Below are 18,260 nucleotides of genomic sequence, written 5' to 3'. Positions count from 1 at the left end.
TCAACTTTCCATTTGATAAAAAATTAAAGTAAAATAAAATACTGTTATATTTACAAGTGGAAAAGATCCAGCCATCAGTTAAAAAAATAAATTGGCAAACTGACAAAATTGCCATATTAATGACTAAACTTTTATAACCGTAAATTCAAGTTTAATCTTTAAACCCTAAAATGTTTTGACTGTATATGTACATTAAAGTTCTGGCAACCACAGCTGTTTTATACTATACATTTTTTTATAACGGGAATTTACATGTTTTCAGTAAAACAAGGTCTCTGGTTAATATCAATTAATGAGACAGCGTCATTTAGCCACACCCAAACTGAAACCGCTCATTTTGATGTGTTTATGTTTATTCTTAAAAATATATGTTTCTTATAATAAAATCATAATAACATCTGGCGTGTGAGTGTGTGCAGTTTACATTGTAGGAAAAAAAAGTCCCAAGTTAAATTTACCATAAACCATATTTTGCTTATGAATGGAAAAATGTCAATAAAAAAAATCTGAAGGCAAATTAGTCTTGTTCATCCAAAAAAAAAAAAAAAAAAAAAAAAAATTAAATACTAAATACTACATTTACATTTAAAATAAATAAATACAATAAAAACAATAATAAAAATTCAAATGCCTTTGCATTTTTCTCTGAATATCCTCTTTTGGAAATGAAACCTGTAAACAATGAGTTGCTCCTGTATCTGCTCTACCATGAATGTTGTAAAACAAAGACAGAGCAGCATGTTTGCGATGCAGTTTGGACACACTTTGGTTCACTCCGTCCCAGGAAGTATGTATAGTTTCTCAGCCAAGTGTAAAATCTTGCTCCCTGATGATTCCCCCAGTGGGCAGTGGAGGAGCTGCTGAGGTCTGGACGCTCTTTCCAGAACCGCAGGAGCGCAGTAGGGGAAAACTCCTGCTGGACTCACACGCTGGATTTCGTGCTAGCTTATTGTCCATGCCAGTTTTAGTACTTTCTTTGGGCGACAGCTGGTAGGCAGGAAATGATTCCCTATTAATTCCTGACCCCTGACTGAGAGCAGTGGAGTGGCAATAAACCCGGATCTCAGATCTTACTTTGTATACTACTACTCAGTATACTACATGGGCATTACAAGGGTGCGCACCATCAGGCAGGAGAATGCATTGACTGGTACAGATGTTGATTGTCTTTCGTCACAGTATGATGTCATAATGTTACAAATTTTGAAAAGAAAACTTTTTTTTATTTTTTTTTCAATAAAAGCAGTTTTAAAAATAATGAGAAAGTTTTGAAACATGTTTTTTCATGTAAAAGTTTCCATTTTCATGTAAAAAAAAAAATCAAGGCGAATTTGATTTCTCAGTTCATGACACCTTTAAAGCTCACTGAACTTTAGGGGATATACAAACTTTATTTTTTGCAAGTAACAGGTAAAATAAATTTTGTTGTGGCATATTACTCAAACAATAGGTATCCAGTGTAGTAAGTTAATTAAGTTTTCTTCGCTCTATTCCCAAAATCAGCTAACAATTAAAAAAAAAAAAAAAATGCAAGCGTTGGAACAGATGTCCTTTATGACCGATCATTTTACACTTCCTTGATGTGTTCTACATTTAAAAAAAAGACTGCACAAAGACAGGGTGATTTATTGGTTTTATTTGGCAGTATGCTTCATCATCAAAAAATCTAAGGAGGAGATTTGGTTTATTTGCTCTGTAAAACACTTTCTGCACTTAGAATGCAAATGGGCTTCATTCATGATACTACATCTGTTGATTTCATCTTATGTGTCGATTAAGTTGAGCATTATTTGGTATACAGAACTAGCATGATTGGACTCTTGTGTGACTCTCCAAATTCAACAGCTCTGATAAATATTAAATAACATGACATGCAGCCAAAGTTTACTTTATTTTAAGAAAAACACAGTCACACAGTCATGCTTTCTGATTCTTGCACAATAATGCACGCGCTAACTTTTAATGCTCTTATGGGTTTTGAATGAGAATGGCTAAACGTAATATTATAATCTGATCAACAGGGCACAATATACGTGCCTCCCCTCAAGATCCCAGCCTGTGTCATTTGGTTTACTAATTATTAACCGCACATCCATAAAGCAACATCATGACCTTCTTCCTCCGTGTCAAGGTTGGAAACGATTACCGGATCATTTGTATTCCCTGAGCATTACAATGAAGATTAGGCGCTTAGTTGAGCTCTGCTCCTGTGAAAATGATTTGCTTTTCTTGGGACGCCTGCTGTCCGACCGGCTCTCGCCTTTTTCCAGCTCTTTCTCTGCTCCAAGTTCAACAATCTGGTCTAAAAAACAAATGCTCCTTTTACAACACTATTAGCAATTCTGCAGAGACGTCGTCCTCTTTGAAATCGTGGCATGCGCTCGCTGACAATTCCCAACTGCACTCAGCACTGATTTACTTAAAGAGCTAAAGAGTTGATTTGTAATCCATTCAGTGTGGGCAGCGAGACAATGGTGATACATGAGTCTTAAAGGTTCCTCCGAAAGCTTTCAAACCCTGCCAAGCTGCTCAGCAGACGAGCTAATGCGTTTGTTTATCACGACCATTCTTGGGACTGTTAAGAAGCTGCAAGCCATTGCTGGTCCATCAGCAATCGCTCCAGGCCTGAAAGAGAGATGCTCAAACATTTCATAGGAATCACCCAGGGAATCACAGAGGGAATGTGTGCAAGTATTGTTCATCAGCCGTGGATTGCTCTGGATCTAATCCCATTGTCATCAAGTAAATGTGACTAATTGATTCCTTTCACGAGGAGCCGCTCAGACAAGAGCCACAGTGGTGTAATCCCTGAAAGCTCACAGTATATGAACAACTTCCTCTCTGACATTAACCAAAGACCACCCTCCAACCTCCAGGGCACATGCAGTGTAAAGTTCTGCCAGAAAGAAGTCGGCTTGTCAAGTTTCTCAAATGATGGAAGTTCAATTTTGGAGTGTAATCAACTATTCCCTTTAAACCAGTTTTTCTCAACCAGGGGGCCTCAGGATCAATTAAAATGTTTAAATCAATATATTATAATATTAAATTATTAAATTAAATTATTAATATGTTAATACTCATTAATTCAGTACATCCATAAAAAGTTTGAAAGAAAGAATGAAAAGGTAAATGTTCATCTGATGGTTTAAGTAATTATTTGTAACAAATTATTATTTGTAAAGTTCAGTAATTAAAAGCATGTGCAATTACTTGCATTTGTTTAGTGCCTGATTCACTAAATGCAATAATTAGATCTATGCTGTGCACACAGACATGCCTTTCAGATAAATGCTCAGTTCCTTAAATACTACTGAGTTTTGTTAATAACTTGCAATCTGTAATAAGCCTAGTCTACATAAAAATTAAGCATGTTTGCATAGAAATTAATGACAATGTGAAGCTGATTTTACACTGCCATTAGACTCATCATTCATATGTCATGAATAATCTGATCTTTCACTGACAACCATGATGCACAAACTTCCTCACCAATCAGAGAACATAATGAAATAAAGTACAACAGAAGATAGAGTAAGAGACATTTCAGAGAACCGTTGCCATTCATACTTAATGTCCTGGATAAAATATGACTTCCAAATGAAGCAAGGTCACAGTGAATGTCAGAAAGAGTGATGAGCTACAAACTCAAGGGCCGTGACTGAGACAGTGTGTGTGTGTGTGTGTGTTTGACAGGTTGAGTATTCTAAAGATTTCAGATGTAAACACACAAACCCAGAACCAGCTCCATCAAGCCAATACCGCAGCACTTAACTCACTGGGTGGCCTGATAACACTTTATTGATCTTCAGATTGCCTCTCCATCTGTTAGCGGCATGCAGCTGGTATGTAGTACGCTTTACTGCAGCTGTGTGTCGCATATCGCAGGTGTGGAGGAATGAATCACAGACGAGAGCAGTTACTTTGGTGAAAGACTATTTGTGGTACACAGCTGTTGTGACCAGCCTAATTCTCAATCTACAAAATTTCCTAGATTACAGTTCACATATTCAAAATCAGAATCTATCTATGTATCTAATATTTTATCTTAAAAGAAAAACTAGTGATTTGCCAGTGCAGTAAGAACACAATATTAAAATACAAACCTGTTTTAAGGCTGCTCTGATATTTTTACAGGAAAACATGATACGCTTTCTTAAAGGTGCCATAGAATGCATTGACACAATTTTTTAAATTGTCCTCTGAAAAATATACATGTGGCTTAGGTGAGGGCAAAAAAAAAAAAAAGTATCTCCAGAAACAGTTTTACATGTCCATTTACAACCCAAGGATTTGTCCCTAGAAAAAAATGGTCTGTTTTTACCTTATTTGGAAAGGTCATGAATAATAATGTGGAGCTCTGCTCTGATTGGCTGTTTCACAGTGCGGCTCATTTCAGCAGGAAGGAAACTATATAAATGAATAAATATATATTTCAATACTGTCTCTCGCAGTTATATCGTTGGGTAATTATACTGTATATAAAATGCAGGTATCAGGGAGCCGTTATTACGGGATCAGATGCTTGCCTGTGGTGCTCAGGATCTGTCAATCATTCGCCATCATTCTCGGTCATCTCTTCTACTCTGTTTATGTGGTAATTGAAATCTTATGTACTGTAATGTAACAGGCTACCGCTAGCAAGCAGCTAACCATGTCCCTTTAGTGGCTCACGTTATTTTATTAGAACAAGCATTATTTGTTTTCCGTGCCTTTCTGAATACAGACACCATCACAGCACATAACTTTTATTTCCACGATCTGCCGTTTTCACTATTATCCTCACTTGTTTCTCCACACCTGCAGAACTTCTGATGATTCAGCTGTGGAGGTTCGGCTGGCATAAAACATGGGCAGGTATATGCAAATGTTGGAGGCGTTACGATTAGCAGGGGTGCACATGAGCGGTCCGCAGGTCCGCATGTGTGACCAAAATAAAAATGCTTTATATAAATATGTTTTGACAGCGCATTTGCGTACCGACATGGTTGACAGCTGTCAATACACAATTACCATTTTAGATCACAAACTGTACTATATAAGTTTTATTTTCAAGCTTAAAGCATAAATCTAGGCTGTTTTCAAAGCACAATGCAAAACTATGACCTTCATCCACTGACGCTCTTTAATCAGCAGCAACGCTAAATCTGGAAGCGCGGATACTTACTTGCCGGCAACCCGCCAAAATGAAAGCCTGCTTTTTAAGTTTGTATATGATGAAAACGCTTTTATTTATTTATTTTTTTTTATGCTTTTATCCAAAGCGACTTAAAATTGGGGAATACATAAAGTGATTCTTCTTAAAGAGGCAAACAATTAAAGTAGTAGTAAATATTAGCATTTTATTTTTAAGTTTACTATAAAATAAATGTATTTGTATTTAATAATAGTAAAACTGCCTTTTATTTTTAATAATATTATCACACACTATTATTTAGTTTATTTACTATTATTTTATTTAAAAAATAAATAAATAAAAAAAGTGCAATACTATTATAAATAGTATTAATTCATTTTTTATAGTTGCATTTAATGGGTCAAGCTATATGCAGTGTGAGGACCAAACCAAATCTCCAGGTTCTCTTATGAGAACCAGGCTGAAAAAATTATGTGCACCCCTGACTATTAGTGATCCCAAATGTAACATCACAGTCAGTGCTATGTTCTGATTCGCCTATTTTTCAGTGGCCTTTTCTGCATGCACAAGATTTACATTAGAAGGAGGAAACTGTGTTTGAGGCTCGCGGTATGTCATTTCCATGTACAGAACATGTTCTTATTCATCTATGCTAAGGTAAATACAGTTTCCCATTCTATGGCACCTTTAAGTTTAACTTTAACTTTTAAGTTTAGTTTAGTATAACTAAAACTGAAAAAAAAAAACACAGACATTTAAAATGACAAAAAAATCATGTAAAATTACTAAAACTAAAATTAAAATCTATCTATCCACTGTATCTATCTATATATCTATCTTAAAATAAATATTCAAATATTAAGCAAAGCTTTACAAATAACAAAAATAACCGCAGTGAGAAAAAAGACAAAAGTTTCTAAGAGTGTGATCTTCATATCACAAAAAAGCTTGAAATATATTTTAATAAACATCAACCCCAAGGACACAGCAGTTGAAGAATCATCCATATATTTTATTTATTTTATTCAAGCACAAATCATGCTTGGTCCTTATTATATGTGTTCAAACACAAACTATGTACTGTATATTATTTTTGATAAACAGTACAGATTTAATAATTCACTCTGCTCTGCAGACATTTGATTATATTTTCTGCATGGTTATTTATGTGTCCTTGTAAACCGGCTGGTGGCTTAATATCAGTTGATCTGCAGCAGCGCTGACACAGCAGCTCCTCTATCTAGCAGCGGACCACCGTCCCACACAGCACCAGACCAAGGGCACCTTCCCACAGCACCTCTGACCCAGCAGGAGCTCGTGATGATGCCTTTCCTTTCCGAAACATTAATATCATACTGCAGATTTCAAAGGCTGCAGGCCAGCTGCAAAGAAAAGAGAATCACTATAGTCCAATTAGACTGAATATTGATTTGCCGACTATTAATACTGTAAATATGAGTCATTTATCATTATCAAGTTCTGCGCAAAGGAATTTAACCAACGGAAACCTCGAGATTTTACTCAAATCAGTTACTACACTAAAAGACTAACTGATTTTAGTTATTGGGGATCCAGTTGTATAATTGCCTATAAAAACTATTACATCCTAAAAGAGAAATTATTTTGTTTTAAAGAGTATTTTGGCTTGAAATCAGAGTGCTGATGTGCAGAACACATACTGGATTGCTTTACTCATCACAGAAAATATGATGCATATTTTAAAAAGTGTGTGTGTGGGGGGGGGGGGGGGAGTGAGAGAGAGAGAGAGAGAGAGAGAGAGTATAATATAAATGTTGTTGCCTTTGGCATAAGAAATGTTTTTGATGTCAAGTCAGATATTGAATCAGATTGCACCAAACCACAATTCTGAGAAAAAAATAAATAAAAAAAAACTAAATACAATTTGAGAAGAAAATAATATAACAATATTCTTAATAAAAATATTTGCCTGTGACAAATGTGAGTTTTTTTTTTTTTTTTTTTTTGTAATCGTTACATGATTTTGCTGCTCATTTTCAGCAAATAGCTCCTCTTAATGCTATTTGTCACACATGTCACCAAAAATGTCAGTTCTGATAAAAAAAAATAAATGATGTTCTGTCACTGTAAATCACCGTCAGTGTGGATGTCATAACTGAATAACAATTCTTCAGTCAGGTTAGGGTTAGTTTTCAGTTTCAGTTTCATTTTTCAGTTTCATTTTTGACAAAATTATACTTATAATAATAAACAAACTGATTAGAACAACTACTTTGAATATTGAAAAAACTGCATATAAAGTAAGCATGTGATTTTATTTTATTTATTTATAATATATATATTCAGTATTGTCTGTTATGGTTAATTTCACTTATGAATATGGTTTTAATCAAAGCCACAGCAGAACATTTATCTATCAGCTAAACAGCAGTGATTCGTTACTGAATAAATCCACAGGTTTTAACTAATCAAATGAGTCAATGTTCAGTGACTCACAAAGACAGTCATCTGCTGTGTTTCTGATTGAATCAGCTGTTTGAATTGATCACTTGAATAATTGTTTGAATGATTCACTCATTACGAGAGTAACCTGCCAACACCTACTGGTGCTTTAAGTTTCATATTTAGAGCATTATTTTTAAAAAGCTGTCCTTTTGTGATTTCTATTCAATACTTTTCTTATTTAACAATTACTTTAAAATATATATTGTTTTATTATTTAATTTCATTTAATAAGAAATAATTTATCTGCCTAAATTTAAGTGTGATTTATCTGTAATTAATATAATTAATTAATCAATAAACTATGTAATAAAAAATAAGTCCAACAGAACTTCAAAAGAAGTTTCACAGTTTGCATCACTCCATTTTCAGAAGTTGCCGTATTTCTCACAGTGAGTGTCATAGCCATATACCGTGTGAAAACATGAAACGTAGTGTGTTTCTGAAGAGTGTTTCTGAAGCTCAAAGTGAATGGAGCCAGCCGTCGCCATCTTGGCAGCAAATCACAGTGCGTCACTCCCGGATAATCAAAGAAATTCCCCTCTTCACACTTAAGTGAAGTCATTTAGAGTCAAATTAGCTCTATAGATCAAAACCACTTTTTGAACCAGGCTTTAAAGATTTTTTTTTTCTTCTTCTTTTTTTCTGCTGGTCATGGCAGACACCCAAATCCACCAGAATTGTTTAAATAATACTGTTTTGTGTCACGGAATGTAGAGAGTATTTTAGGTGAGAATGTACTGTACTTCTTTTCTACTTGGTTTGTTAATAAAGACAACATCTATTTGAAAATTTGCTTAGACATTTTCGGAGCTCCAGGACATTAGCAGTCATCGCTTCCCTCGTTAGCTGATGTCTCTGCAGTGGTTAAATAAAGCAATATGCTCCAAGAAAAGTTTATAACAGCTAAGGGTGTTGTAGGCACTCAGCTTCACATCGTGCCTAACAATGTTCCTTAGCTGTTTTAAATTCACTGTAAAACAACAATCTGGCAATTCTTTGTCGATTTTGAAAACGATTTTGTGTTAGTTGTCGGTAGACTACGGCTCTGTGTAGTAACTGCCGCTCCACCTGAACCAGTGTTGCCAAGTCTGCGATTGTTTTTCATGTCCGTTTTTTGAAGCAACCCCAATACCATTAACGTGATATTTAGCCCCCAAAATGCGAATTTTACCGAGGCAACCCTTCCAACTCTGGAAAGCAATTTTTATCAGGGAACCTCCAGGAAACGCGATTGGGCTAGTTTTGGACTAGTTTTAAGAAGCAACTGGGCAGGATTTGTTGTGAAAACCTGGCAACCCTGATCTGAACGCACGTGTTGGAGATATACTTCTAATTACAGGAGCATCTTTACTGATGAGATGCGCATGAAAATCGCATTTGAGTTTTTGCGCGCAACAGATAGTAGTACGTCATGTGTTACGTGGGCAGGTTATAAAGGTAACGGAGGGAGGGAATAACAGTGAGCTCATCAGACATTTACTAAAAATTAACATTGTTCAAGAGTCCCACAGCTCGAGTCCGAGTCGAGTCTGAAGTCTTTCGAGGACGAGTCTCAAGTCGAGTCTGAAGTCACTGTGTGTGCAACTTAAGTCACACTCGAGTCCGAGTCTCAAACTCCAGTCCCCATCTCTGCGACAAGAGAGTCAGCAGTAAAGACTTTTAAATAGAAAAATACTGGATTAAGTGCAGTTTTGAGATTATTATATAAACTGTGCAAATGTAAGGTCATGTAAGAATCACAAGGCTGAAACCAGACATAAAGAAAAAAAGAAAATAAAAAGAAACATTTCTGTTGCTGGATTTCTATCGATGTGTTTAGAATGGCTGTAAAACCTGGCATCAGTACTGTTAATGTTCTTAAAGCCATTATTTTCACATATGTTAATGAGGCGCGCTCCACATAATTTCCACACACATTAATGTTGTCGCAGTCCCTCGTAAATGACATTTCCCCAAGCGCTTAAGAGAGGACTCAGAATAATTAATAACAGCGGACAGCGGTTCATAGGTACCGTGATCCCTAGCATATTTTTTTCTCATTATTCTCTGTGCTCCTGTAATAATTATGTTACAGAATTCCTCTAGTGATAGCGTTTCCATTCCTGCACCGTTACTAAAAATACGTAGAGACGGAGTACAGAAGCCCAGAAGGTACGACAGCTTCCTATAATTATAACTCAAAATAAATAACGTCTGCAGACAGAGAACAGATTTTGAGGGGGTGGCTCATCTCTGGATAGAAGAGAGTTGGAGTGAATGTAATTGATTTTCATTATATTAAATCACAGAATCCTTATAAGACGATGTAGATAAAGGACGACACTATTTGCAGTTCTTTGTAAGCCCATGCACTTGATGAGAATTGTTTTTCTGTGTGTGGCGGGTCACGCGTGTAAAGGACTGGTGGAGGTTTGTTGTTCTGTAAACAAGTCTAGAAAGCAGCCGCACAGGCAGCTGTGTCCCAGCCTTTCACTGTCCCGCACTGAAATTAACAGCACTGCACTTCTTTTTACAAACATCAGCAAACTATAAATTGGCCCAAAGTTTGTTTTAGTGTCTGATCTTATAAGCATAAAAGATATTAATGCATAACCTGGTTTTGCTGGTGTATGGGCACCTGTGGGATGTAGGCCAACAAAGTCTTGCCATATTATTTAAACAATTTTTACATTTTGGGGTAGGAGTGGGCAACAAAATTTGCTATCATTAAATACATCCTTTATAATAATTATATATAATATTATATTGGTATATAATATTGGTTGATGATATATATTGGAAGTTACATTGATACATAAGTTTTACTTTACAGTTTAATTGGCACTAATAACTTCTTTCTGGAATTTTTCCATATTAAATATAATTCACAGAAAAATGCTATATCAGTCGACGCTAAATAAATGTATCATTTTTATGGGAATGTAATGAAGAAAAGGTTTCGTTGTTGTTGCTGTTTTGTTTTTGTTTTCACATCCACCCAATAAAACATTATGTTTGTTGGTTAACACTTTACAATGAGGTTTAATTAGATAATAACATTATTATTAACTATTCATCCAACAGTGGTGAGTTCTTGTTCCTAATGCTTGAGCACAGAAGGTTTGGCGGTGCGTGTTTTGCAGCAGGGCTATCTTCTGACAGACCACCGGGGAAAACACTCTTGTTGCTTGGTTGGTTTGGTCGTTCATAATTGTCCTCTCTTTTTGCACCATTGGGAAATACATATGCTATTAAATTTTAGCAAAGCAATTTTGCTATTTTTTTCAGCAGCTCCCATGACCCACTTCTTGGGCAGCTGTCCCACCATCTCACCACTCCCTGATGTGGCTGATGCACAATTCATTGAAATTCTTGATCGTACCAATATAAATCTATTCAAATAGACTATTATGAGTCATCTTGTAGAAAGAAAAGATAAGTGATCTGACCTGACAAAAAAACACAACACTACTTCCATTCACAAGCAGTAACAGAGATGATTCGCATTTTACTCTATGCATTCATTACCCTCGCCATACAACAGCAACACATGCTCATGCTAATCAGGGGTCCCAAAAGCATTATTAGCTAACTATGGTGGTAAGTTCCATTCAACTCTATTGGTAATGACAGAACTTGCGACCATAGTTGCTTTTGGGAAATGCACCCCAGAGCAATACAAACAGGAGTAAATCTGCAGTCTGTTAAGCTAGCTCAGCTACTTAAACTTGAGAACTGAAACGTCTCAGTCACATGTGTTATACACAATTGTTTATTGTGGGAACTGTTCATAAAAATGCCATCCAGCTTATATGATCATTAATTCTATCATTTAAGCAAATAAATGATATTCAGCCAAAATAACAGTCCTGGTACTATAAGATCTCAGTGCTGCGTTTAACACTGTTGTTAATAACAAACTTTTAGAGAGACTGAAAAACTGGGTTTGGCTTTTTTGGATGGTCCTCAAATGGTTCAGGTCATACTTAAAAGGGAGAGGTTATTATGTGAGTATAGGAGAGCATAAGTCTAAGTGCACATACATGACATGCGGAGTCCCACAAGGATCAATTCCTGCACCGCTACTGTTTACCCTGTATGTGCTCCCACTTAGTCAAATAATGAGAAAAAAGCTAATTGCCTATCACAGCTATGCTGATGATACCCAGATTTACCTAGCCTTATCTTCAAATGACTACAGCCCCATTGACTCCCTCTGCCAATGCATTGATGAAATGAATAGTTGGACGTGCCAAAACTTTATTCGGTTCAACAAAAAGAAAACTGAAGCAACTGCATTTGGAAACAAAGATGAAGTGCTCAAGGTGAATTCATACCTTGACTCTAAGGTCTAATAACTAAAAATCAAGTCAGGAATCTTGGTGTGATTCTGGAGACTTACCTTAGTTTCAGTAGTCATGTCAAAGCAGAAACTAAATCGGCATACTATCATCTTAAAAACATTGCAAGAATTAGCTGCTCTGTTTCCAGTCAAGACTTGGAGAAACTTGTTCATGCTTTTATCACCAGGAGGGTGGACTATTGTAATGGGCTCCTCACCGGCCTTCCCAAAAAGACAATCAGACATCTGCAGATCATACAGAATGCTGCTGACTAGAACCAGAATATCTGAGCATATCATACCAGTCCTCAGGTCCTAACACTGGTTTTGAGATTTTTACATGACTCAGTACACCCTGGACTTCATTTCCCATAAACCCCTGCCTAGGAACTCATTATTGAACCTCACCTGTTTCCTATCAGTGACACTATAAAGGTTGCACTCATCCACACTCACATTGCAAAGTCTTGTTTAGTTCTATCTGGCACTTCCCTGTGTTTCCCGAGTGGTTTCTCTGTGTTTGTTCCTTCCGTGTCTGATCTTGGATTGTTTATACCGACTATGATTCTCTGCCGCCTGCCCCGACCTCTGCTTGTTTCTGTTTTCGATTCTGGATATCCCTTGTCATACCTGACACTGTCCTTTGATCATTGCCTGTTTGACCATTCTGATAATAAACCACTACATATGGATCCGAACGTCTCTGTCTCCATGTTACAACAAAGAACCTTTTGTGAAACAGAAAGGTTCTTCAGATGTTAAAGGTTCTTTATGGAACCATTTAGACAAAAAGGTTATTCTATGGCATCGTGGAGCACCTTTATTTTTAAGAGTATATGCACACTGAATATAAACCAGTCAGACCATATAGATCATTAAGATTGAGTCAGAAATACCACGGGGTCACACAAAACAAGTGGAATCCGATTTAAGCAATTATGTCACCCACAGTTTGAATAAGCATCCAGAAGAGATCAGATGTGCTAAAACATGAACCATAATTAAATCCAGACTCAAAACTAATTGGTTTAACATATACTGAATGAGCATTGTGCAATGTCCAAACTGAGTTTACTGTATTTTATGTATAATCATTTTCCATTCTTAAAGGGACAATTCACCCAAACCTGTATGAGTTGCTTATTTGTAAATATTTTGAAGATTGCTGGTAATCAAACAGTTGGAGGTTCCCATTGACTTCCATAGTATTTATCTTCTTACAATAAAAGTCAGTGGGAACCATCAAGTTTTAAAAATGTCTTGTTTTTATTGTTGTGATTATTTTTATGATTATTTTAATTCATTTTATAAGAAGTACTTTGAATTACCATTGTGTATTTAATGTGATATATTAGCTTGCGAGATCAACTTTCCTGCAGAGTTTAGCTCTAACCCTAATCAAACACACCTGAGTTTGCTAATCAGTGTCTTCAGGGTCATCACAAAATCACGGGTAGGTTTGTTTGATTATACTGTGCATTATAAATAAACTTGCCTTACCTTGCTTGCCTACCTTCACCATTACTTTATCTACACTCAAAAAAGGGTAACCTAAAAATGGTAACACACTTTAAATTATGTAGAGATATATTTTTAAGGTAACAGTTGCAAGTTACAGTTTTTACAATATATATATGACATATGAGATGATACCGCATGTGATGGAGCTAGCAGATTTCAATTTATGCTGAATACATTTTTGATTTAACTTTTAAATAGGAGATATATATCAATCATTAAACTAATTAAGCTTCAGTCTGGATCCAGAACACCTGAGAACAGATGATGCCAACCCCTCAGATGATGCTAACCCTGAAACAACATACAGGACTAACAAATATTGCTACAGGTGGGATTGCATCATATAATAATTGTTAATAGTGTTCATCATCTGGTTGACTACTTCTTGTATTAATTTTTCAGAAAATGCCCTGTCATATGCATATAAACTGATAGTCATCACTGATAATCTACTACTTAATATTGTAGAAACATAATTTTCTGTTAAGTTGCTTTGCAATGATTTGTATCGTAAAAAGAGCTATACAAATAAACTTGAATTGAATTTTATATATATATGATATTAAAATAACATATGATTTATTTTTTTTTATTTTTTATTTATTTTTTATTTTGCTGAATGCAGCAGATCATTTGAACAAGCAGATGCTGGTAGCCACTGACTTCCATGGTATGAAAAAATACTTTGGAAGCCAATAGCTACCAGCATCGGTTTGGTTAAAAAATTGAACTGTAAATATATATATATATATTTTTTGGTCGAAAGGTAATTTTTTCAGAGTATGCAACAATAGGAAATAATCAAAATGCCACATCCACCATCCACCAGGATGTTCTGTAGTATTCCTGATGAATATTTCAGTCTGACCCTTAAGATGGGAGGCTGCGGCGGAGCGGCTGTTGCTGACGGAGCTGAAGTGCTCCATCAGAGGGACACGCAGCCAGAGTTCATGTCTGTTTTATCAGCAGCGGGGCCATGAGAGGACGAGCACACCAGCAGCACGGAGCCAGCTACAGCATGTCACAAAACCCTTCTACTTCTGCCTTATAAACCAACATATTGATGTAAAGGTTTATGTACGGTGAGAGGAGCTGGATCTGGATCCAACCAAGCCCCCTGGATCTTGTGTTCTGCAGTGAGGACCATCTCTGTTGATTTGACTATTTTACAAGTTAAAAATGAACATTTAACCCTTGTGCTTGAAAAGCCTTCATATAATCAGATTTTCCAGTCAAAATGCCCAGCCTTTTAAAATAGTTTGTACATCTGTCATCTACGGTATCATCTTGGATTCAATCTTTCTTTCAGTTAGCACAGGTTTTATATTTATTTTTGGAAGTGATTGGTCATAGGTTTCACTGATCTGAGTTCATGCACCTTTTTATGTTTTTGAGTGAAGGAATTTATTTATTTTCTGTGGATAATTTCAGCGATATTCATTTAAAAACTGCGATGCACAAGTTAAAATCGAAGAAGCCTACGACTTATCAAGAAATGCAAAACCTGTGCTAAGATTGAATCCAATATTTGATAATATACAGCATAAGAAAAGTATAAGCTATTTTTTGTAGGCTGGTTATTTTTGACCGGGAACACCACAAGTGTAACAAAACCAAAAAGTATTTTTTTATTGATGGATTACTTGTTAAGTTACATCATATGTGAGCACATTTTAGCCCAATGCGATAACATTAACAAGCGTTTTCTGGAATAAGAAGATCGACTCTGGGTCACAACGACCGAAACAAGACATGATGAGGGTTAAAGTTTCTAAAGGCAGTAAATGTAATAGTTCAAGATTGGCTCTCCGTCAAAAGACATTGTTCTCTTCCTCACAACAGCAAACTTACTTACGGGTTCATGGAAGGCCAGCAGAACGTGAGCTGCTCTCTCTCAATCGAATCACAATCCATAATAGATGTGACAGTAAATAAGTGATGAGAGATCAGCATGAGAGCATTACACCTCTTTGGAAATCTAAAAGAAGCCTCAGCCATGTCTCTGACTCCCCGGTGTAAAACCAAAAAGACCTCCAGCCAGAGGAACACAGGGTGGGCTGTGAACGAAAAATCCTCAGGCCAGACAGACACCAAATGAATGAGTGACCACACACACTTACAAAGCGGATGGAGGCTCGTATGCTGCTAATGGACGCTATTGAAATTAATACTTTCAGCAAATGCAAGGCATTTGTCATCAGTCACAGATGATTTACTTCTCTTTGGCCCGCATTATTATTTCGCAGAGCACAAAAACCTCATGAAAAACTGTCCTAATTTTGGCCGTTACTCAAAAATGCCCCGGCTGCAAATTAGCTGCAGCTGTCTTAATCAAACGACCAAACGCTGAAGCGCTCACCGCTGCTCATTAATTATTTCAGTGTTCGTGTGTGTGTGTTTAGTCAAGACTTTAGTCAATCCAAGTGTGCTCAGAACCGTTTCAGAAAGCGAATGCATTGATTGCAGAGCTCCACCGAAGCACCACCTGCCTCTCCCCGATCAGATGTGAATGTGTGTGACAGGTGGACAGTTGCTAACAACCAAACTACTGTTGTCTTGCAGTCCTTGCCAAGGCTCAAGGTTTGGTTAGTTAGCATGGTTAGTCAACCTTGGCTGGTAGATGTGGCCGAAAAGCATCATTATGCTGCCAAAAAGCAGCATAGTGTTCATGTGGCTCAAGTGGTAGAGCATTGCATTTGCAGCGCAAGGTTGTGGGTTCGATTCCCAGGGAGCACATGTTAGGTAAAAAATGTTAGCCTGAATGCACTGTAAGTCGCTTTGGATAAAAGCGTCTGCTAAATGCATAAATGTTAAATGTTAAAAAGCAGCTTTCGTTCAAAATCAGCTGTATTACACAAACATTTGTTTATACTTTCTCGGTTATCGTGGATCTCCATGGTTCTTAACAAAGTTATTACAGTTAACTAAAATTAAAATCAACAAGAAAATCATGTTTATTGCTTGGAATACAATCAATGTTAAAACTGTGACTAATTCAATAAAACTGAATAATACAAAGCTTATTTCTAAAACCAAACAATAATTAATAAAAATGATTTAATTTATGGTGTCCTTGATACACTGTAATTATACATTCATGAACTGATTATTATTAATGAACTACATCTACTTTCTATATGGTTAAGGTTAGGATGAGGGTTTAGTTTATGGTTAGTTGCATGTAATTATGCATCATTTATTACTATTACAATAGTAAATACATGTTATGTGTAAAACGGACATTGTAAAATAAAGTGTTACATATATATATATATATATATAGAGTCCAAAATATTTTAAAATTTACATAAGATTTATCAAAAAAACAAGCATATTGTGACAGTATTTTGGCCCATCCCATCCCTCCTCGACAAGATTAATCTTTCCTACTGCGAAATAATGACATCATTCATGCGTGTTCATCACATAGATATGATCATGGTGACATGGCCGAAGCGTCCTCATTACAAACCTCGCTGAAAGAGTGACCGGAGGATCTCTAATGGAAAAATACAAACAACACAAGTTCTTTCTGTTCCGTATGTCTCACGCACACACACACACACACACACACTCACACACACACACACTCACTCACAAATGCATTACTTTGGTGAAAGTCGTTGAGAAGCCTCTTGTCTATTCTCCAGCAGCCATGATATTATGAGTGCACTCGCCGTGGCTTCCCGGATGAAGCCGTCATCAGGGAGCACTAAAAGCAAATTCTGACCCTGTTGATCATCAATAATGCAGAAGAAACCAGGGTTAAAAGAAGTGCACCGGCGAGCAAACACATAATTCATCCAGAAGGCGTGGGGGGCGGCACTCTCTTGTCTTATAAAGTTTAAATAAGCCTGGAGGCCCATCCGTGTAGCTGTCCACATTCGTTACGGCATTAGCTCAATTACTGCCGATGCCTGGAACGCCTGACTACATTTAGACCAGCCCGTCTGACTGAGGACTATCTGAGATGAGGAGAGAGGAGCATGTTTCGTCATCCAAATACAGCCCCACTGAGCCAACCCTCAAGTGTTTCACTCGCATTTGTGACTAAAAGAGAACTGTAAAATGCATTTAGGATCACATAAAAAAAAACTACTTGAAATCAAAATAACTAGAATAAAAAGTATCTGGAGCTCCATGAAAGTTTTAAATTGTGTAAGAATTTATAAGGTCTTAAATTTGAGCAGGGCAAAACAGGAATCACAGGAAAATGTGATTCATTTCATTAAGTAAGGGGTAATCAAGGCTAGATGTGCATTAATCCAATTTAATGCATAAAGTGGAGGCAAATAACCACTCATCATGAAGCCAGAGTGTATTACATTTGTTTAATTTAGTTTGCCATTGCACTCCTGTGTACATTCATGCAAGCACACATCTGAATCATTCTGAGAAATCAAGATTAATAAAATGATGACACGAAACACAAGGCCTATAAACCTCAAAAGTATGTGTATAATATAATGTACAGGCAGTATAGGCTAAACCTAGACATATTAGGGGGGGTGAAATGCTCGTTTTCACTCAATATCCTGTTAATCTTGAGTACATATAGAGTAGTACTGCATCCTTCATAACTCCAAAAAGTCTTTAGTTTTATTATATTCATAAGAGAAAGATAGTCTGTACCGATTTTTCCCGGAAAAACACGAGCGCCTTGAGGCGTGACGTGTGGGCGGAGCTAAAGAATCACGAGCGCCAGTAGGCTTTTGCGTTGAGAGCGTTTGGAAGCTGTGACACAGATCCAGAGGCTGAAATTTAACAAGAGCAGCATCAGCAAAGGCGGTATGCTATGTG

At 36.5% G+C, this 18,260-nt stretch overlaps 1 protein-coding gene across 1 annotated transcript in view; it reads right to left on the bottom strand.

Moving 5' to 3' along the window:
* The window catches only part of fstl4 (follistatin-like 4), a 163,467-nt gene that overhangs the window by 110,055 nt on the left and 35,152 nt on the right, over positions 1-18,260 (bottom strand). The gene's annotated exons all lie outside the window — the stretch shown is intronic.

Source organism: Carassius gibelio, chromosome B21 (genome assembly GCF_023724105.1).
Source record: "Carassius gibelio isolate Cgi1373 ecotype wild population from Czech Republic chromosome B21, carGib1.2-hapl.c, whole genome shotgun sequence".
Classification (NCBI taxonomy): Eukaryota; Metazoa; Chordata; class Actinopteri; order Cypriniformes; family Cyprinidae; genus Carassius; species Carassius gibelio.
The sequence above is the reverse complement of the archived record's forward strand: the minus strand, read 5'-3'. Positions and strand labels throughout refer to the sequence as shown.